Raw genomic sequence first — 6,750 nt, 5'->3', positions numbered from 1 at the left:
TCTAGGTTACCAATTAAGGTGGTGCTCTTCAGAATATAATGTCTTACTTGTAGGAAGCGGAAAAAGTCCTGCTTTGGGAGTCAATATTTCTCGACCATCTGCTCAAATGAAAACAAAATCTTATCAGCAAATAAGTCATTTAGCCTGCGTATGCCCTTATTAAGCCATAAGTTAAAGCCAGCATCCAGCAATCCTGGACTGAAATCTGGGTTGTTAAGAATTGGGGTAAGAGCAGAGGTTAGTTTGGACCTTCCCAGGAAGCGTTGAACTGACCTCCATACTTTGAGTGTGTTAAGTGTAACGGGATTATTGCAGTGATCTTCTACAGACTTGAAACTTCTGAAAAATAAAAGATCCTGTAAGGGGTATTTTGAAAGAGAAGTCTCAATGTCTAACCAAATAGAGGAGTCATCATTTGTGATCCAGTCAGAAATATAACAAAGGTGGGCACACCATTGATAGAACCTGATATTGGGCAGGTCCAAGCGGCCCATAGAACTTGGCAGCTGCAATATTTCCATCTTAAGTCTTGGCTTGCGTTTACTCCATATAAAGGAACTTAGCCATCCATTTACATCCTTTATTACCTTATTGGAGAGTAATACTGGGATCATTTGGATTGGGTAAAGTAGTCTAGGTAAAATGTTCATTTTCAAGAGGGATATTCTACCCAACCAAGAAATTGGGAGTTCCAGCGCTCCAGATCCTGTCTTATTGTATCAAACAAGGGAACAAAATTGGCTTTGTACATTAGCTGGAATTTAGGAGTTACAAATATACCCAGATACATGAAACCTGAGGGAGACCATTTAAAAGGGAAGGGGGGAGAAGTATTAGGTACAGAGTGTAGGCTACCAAGCATAGCCTCTGACTTAGTAAGGTTAATCTTGTAGCCTGAGAATTCGCTGAATAATTCAATAATATTAATAAGAGATGTAATTGAAGTCTCGGGACTAGAGATGAATATCAGGACATCATCAGCATACAAGCTTATTTTATGGTGAACATCACCAATGAGCAGCCCCTGTATAGCAGGCGTTATAACCCCTGATGGCCTCAGCCAGTAGTTCCATAACGAGTGCAAAGAGGAGGGGGGATAAAGGACAGCCCTGTCTGGTACCTCTGTGTATAGAGAAGCTATTTGACCTTAGCCCATTAGTAAGGACAGCAGCCTGAGGATCATCATATAAAACTTTCACCCATTTTATAAAGTTGTCCCCCAAACCAAACTGATTTAGAGCAAATAATAGGTAAGACCACTCCACACGATCAAATGCTTTCTCAGCATCTAGAGAGAGCACAACACCATCCACAGCACTTTGTTGGTAGGCTTGAATTACATTAAGAAGCCGCCTGACATTGTTGCATGACTTACGGCCCCTAATGAAGCCAGTTTGGTCTCCTTTCACAATTAGTGGCAGTGAGTCCTCTAATCTTGTGGCTAGAATTTTAGAAAGCAATTTTCTATCCACATTCAGAAGGGAAATTGGTCTGTACGAGGAACAAGACTCTGGACATTTTCCCTTTTTGAGAATAAGTGAAATGTTGGCTTCTCTCAGCGTTTGAGGGAGTTGGTCATTTGAAAATGAGTGGTTAAACATATCACGCAATGGCTCAAGGATCAGGCCATGGAACTCTTTATAGAACTCACTACAAAACCCGTCTGGTCCTGGGGCCTTACCATTTTGCAGATTCTTAATTGTGAACATTATCTCTTCCTTGGTAATAGGGGCATTAAGGAGGGACCTCTGCTCTTCGGAGATAGTAGGGAGCTCAATCTTACAAAAGAAGTTCTCCATTAATTTGGGTGCATCCTTTGGCAGTTCTGAGGCATAAAGGTTTGTATAAAATTTCTTAAATAAGTCACTTATCAATTTATTTTCATATAAATGATTACCATCAGAATCAGTAATAGTAGCAATTGACTGAGAGTCAGCCCTCTTTTTAGCTAGGTATGCCAAGTACTTTCCTGGCTTATCTCCATGTTCATATAGCTTTTGCCTGACAAATCTCATTTTCTTTTCAGCGTCCTGTGTTAGGAGAGAGTCTAACGTTGATCTAATGACTGATATTTCCTTTAATAGTGCAGGAGTGGGCGTTTTAATGTAGTCCTTCTCTTTAGTTCCTAATTCACCCTCTAACATTTTTTGCTTTTCCCGCTTTTTCCGTCTCTTAGTAGCTGTGTATGACATAATCAGACCCCTGGCATACGCTTTACAGGTCTCCCCAAGGAGCCAGGGGTTATCTGTTGATTGAGAGTTAATAGAGAAAAATGCTATAAACTCTGTAATAAAATATGATGTGAATGTATGGTCTTTAAGAATGGTTGTGTTCAACCTCCAATGTCTTGACTGATTGAATGCCCCGTTGAGTTTTATGTCCAGGATCACCTCAGCATGATCAGATATGACTATGCTTCCTATCCTAGTGGATAAAACAGACTGTAAAGACGTCCTGGGCATAAAAAAAAGAATCTATTCTAGTCTGACATCCATGAGGTGCAGAGAAAAAAGTGAACTCTCTGTTGGAGGGATGAAAAGCTCTCCAGACATCTGCATACCCCAGATCATCACAAATAGCTTTAAGTGACTTAGCTTGAGGAGAGAGTGAAGCTATACCGCTGGGAAACTTATCAATAAGGGGGTTCAACAAGCAGTTAAAATCTCCTCCAACCACTGCAGTGTCCGAGTTTAATTCTAAAAAGTCTAGAAATACCTTAGTGAGGAAATCAGGGGGGTGAGCAGGGGGGGAAGTAAATATTCATTATGGAAATGTTCTGCCCTTGTAAAGTACCATTAATTATAACAAAGCGACCAAATTTATCTTTCACACAATTCAAGACCTTAAGTGGTAAGTTCTTTTTCACCAGAATAGCTACACCTCTACTTCTGGATGTAAATGATGAGAAAAATACTTGACCAAACCCCCCTTGTTGTAATTTCAGGTGCTCCTTATCATCCAAATGAGTTTCTTGCAACAGGGCAATATCAATATTTTTTTACATTTTTTTTTTCATAGCCCTTTTAATGGGGTTATGGCTCCCTCTAATGTTCCATGTACATACACGCAGTCTGTTACCTGCCATTGTATCTTGACCATTCAATATCCAGACTGGATCCTACTGTAAAAGTGGGGTGGTACCTTTTTCCATGTGTTGAACTCTCCTCTATCTCACTGAGCATAAACAAACGATATGAACCCTGAACTCGAACTATACTAAACCCAAAAATTAAACATGTAAAGATCCAAAAGGGGGTTTTCCCACTAGCTAACATGCAGGGGAGTTCAACTCTCCAATGTAGACTCTTAAGTCCGCATTGCCGCTCAATAGCCTCATCCTTTATATGTATGGAAAATAAAATCAATAGAAGAAGATTGAGGCTCTTCCACCTAAAACCAAGCCTGGGCACCAATATGGATTCACACATATCTCAGCCTGAGCTATAGCGGCTATTACTTTAGCAAGAAAAATAATAAAGATACAAATATTACTAAGCCGGAGTACGTGAGGACTCACACCACTGTTTCATGATCAGATTCAACCAAAAATAAACAAAGTTATCCAATGCTGTGGAGGTGCAGCTTAAAGTTATTTACCCGAGAGAGTCAATAAACGCAGCAGCCTCTTCAGGTGTGTAGAGCTTTTTAGGTGATCCGTTGACCATAATCTTCAATGTGGCCAGGTACAACAGTGCGTAGTCCATCTTCATTCTCCTGAGTCGAGCCTTCGCCTCATCAAATGCTTTGCGTCTTCGTACAACCGCTGTGGAATAATCATTGAAGAATGAGACCTTTGGACCTTTATGTTGACTACCATCAGAGCCGATGTTTCTAGCCGCATCCATGACGCGGACGCGCTGCTTGTCAGTGAAGTTGTGGAACTTTATAACCACCGGCCGTAGGCACTGATTGGGACCGGGTATCGGTGCTTGAGAGCGATGGGCTCTGTCCAGCTTCACACGACCAGCCTTCGTGTCCATTTGTAGGTAGCCAGGGATCCATTCCTCAGAGAATTTTACTGAACGTGTCCCTTCAGAATTTTCCGGGAGTCCCACAACACGAATATTACATCTGCGTCCTCGATTATCCAAGTCGTCAATGTGCTCTGCCATTTCGCGCACCTGTTTCTCAAGTGCTTTTATCTTAGCGTCCATAGATGTAGTTGAAGTTTCCACTGCAGCAATTCTTCCTTCTGCCTCAACAACAAGTTTCACAACCCTCTGTATTTCAGCTGAATGGCCTGCTATTGCTTCCAAGACCGTTCTTATCTTAGCATCGATCACTTTAGTAATGTTATCAGTCATCTTTTGAATCATCAGGTCCATTGTGCCTGGATCCGCAATGGTGATAGCTTCGCTAACGTTAGCTAGCTCCTCATGCACATCCACAGGGGTGGTGGTTTTGGTCGACTTCTTAGTAGTTCTATTGGGCATGTTGTCAGAGATTTTTGCGAAATAGTCATCAAGACTCATTATATGGTAACTTATTTAGCCAATTCTACCACTTTTTCAAGCTAGGAGATTAATGTAAGAATATAAATTTACGAATGCCACGAGAGCTCGCTGAAACACCGTGTTCTCTCTACGGCGCCATTTTGTCCCTCCTCACCACTTCATTTTAAGAATGTGAAATGTAGAGAGAATGATTTATTTCATCTTTTATTTCTTTCATCACATTCCCAGTGGGTCAGAAGTTTACATACACTCAATAAGTATTTGGTACCATTGCCTTTAAATTGTTTAACTTGGGTCAAACGTTTCAGGTAGCCTTCCATGAGCTTCCCACAATAAGTTGGGTGAATTTTGGCCCATTCCTTCTGACAGAGCTGGTGTAACTGAGTCATGTGTGTAGGCCTTCTCGATCGCACACGCTTTTTCAGTTCTGTCAACAAATTGTCTATAGCATTGAGGTCAGGGCTTTTTCCTCCAAACATAACGGTGGTCATTATGGCCAAACAGTTATATTTTTGTTTTATCAGACCAGAGGACATTTCTCCAAAAAGTACAATCTTTGTCCCCATGTGCAGTTGCAAACCGTAGTCTGGCTGTTTTATGGCGGTTTTGGAGCAGTGGCTTCTTCCTTGCGGAGCGGACATTCAGGTTATTTCGATATAGGACTTGTTTTACTGTGGATATACACTGCTCAAAAAAATAAAGGGAACACTTAAACAACACAATGTAACTCCAGGTTAATCACACTTCTGTGAAATCAAACTGTCCACTTAGGAAGCAACACTGATTGACAATACATTTCACATGCTGTTGTGCAAATGGAATAGACAACAGGATGAAATTATAGGCATTTAGCAAGACACCCCCAATAAAGGAGTGGTTCTGCAGGTGGGGACCACAGACCACTTCTCAATTCCTATGCTTCCTGGCTGATGTTTTGGTCACTTTTGAATGCTGGCGGTGCTTTCACTCTAGTGGTAGCATGAGACGGAGTCTACAACCCACACAAGTGGCTCAGGTAGTGCAGCTCATCCAGGATGGAACATCAATGCGAGATGTGGCAAGAAGGTTTGCTGTGTCTGTCAGCGTAGTGTCCAGAGCATGGAGGCACTACCAGGAGACAGGCCAGTACATCAGGAGACGTGGAGGAGGCCGTAGGAGGGCAACAACCCAGCAGAAGGACCGCTACCTCCGCCTTTGTGCAAGGAGGAGCAGGAGGAGCACTGCCAGAGCCCTGCAAAATGACCTCCAGCAGGCCACAAATGTGCATGTGTCTGCTCAAACGGTCAGAAACAGACTCCATGAGGGTGGTATGAGGGCCCGACGTCCACAGGTGGGGGTTGTGCTTACAGCCCAACACCGTGCAGGACGTTTGGCATTTGCCAGAGAACACCAAGATTGGCAAATTCGCCATGGGCGCCCTGTGCTCTTCACAGATGAAAGCAGGTTAACACTGAGCACATGTGACAGACGTGACAGTCTGGAGACGCCGTGGAGAACGTTCTGCTGCCTGCAACATCCTCCAGCATGACCGGTTTGGCGGTGGGTCAGTCATGGTGTGGGGTGGCATTTCTTTGGGGGGCTGCACAGCCCTCCATGTGCTCGCCAGAGGTAGCCTGACTGCCATTAGGTACCGAGATGAGATCCTCAGACCCCTTGTGAGACCATATGTTGGTGTGGTTGGCCCTGGGTTCCTCCTAATGTAAGACAATGCTAGACCTCATGTGGCTGGAGTGTGTCAGCAGTTCCTGCAAGAGGAAGCCATTGATGCTATGGACTGGCCCGCCCGTTCCCCAGACCTGAATCCAATTGAGCACATCTGGGACATCATGTCTCGCTCCATCCACCAACGCCACGTTGCATCACAGACTTCCAGGAGTTGGCGGATTCTTTCGTCCAGGTCTGGGAGGAGATCCCTCAGGAGACCATCCGCCACCTCATCAGGAGCATGACCAGGCGTTGTAGGGAGGTCATACAGGCACGTGGAGACCACACACACTACTGAGTCTAATTTTGACTTGTTTTAAGGACATTACATCAAAGTTGGATCAGCGCCTGTAGTGTGGTTTTCCACTTTAATTTTGAGTGTGACTCCAAATCCAGACCTCCATGGGTTGATAAATTTGATTTCCATTGATAATTTTTGTGTGATTTTGTTGTCAGCACATTCAACTATGTAAAGAAAAAAGTATTTAATAAGAATATTTCATTCATTATTTTAGTGTTCCCTTTATTTTTTTGAGCAGTGTAGATACTTTTGTACCCGTTTCCTCCAGCATCTTCACAAGGTCCTTTGCTG

The sequence above is a fragment of the Oncorhynchus nerka genome, linkage group LG14 (assembly GCF_034236695.1).
Source record: "Oncorhynchus nerka isolate Pitt River linkage group LG14, Oner_Uvic_2.0, whole genome shotgun sequence".
Classification (NCBI taxonomy): Eukaryota; Metazoa; Chordata; class Actinopteri; order Salmoniformes; family Salmonidae; genus Oncorhynchus; species Oncorhynchus nerka.
Note: the sequence above shows the minus strand (reverse complement) of the source record.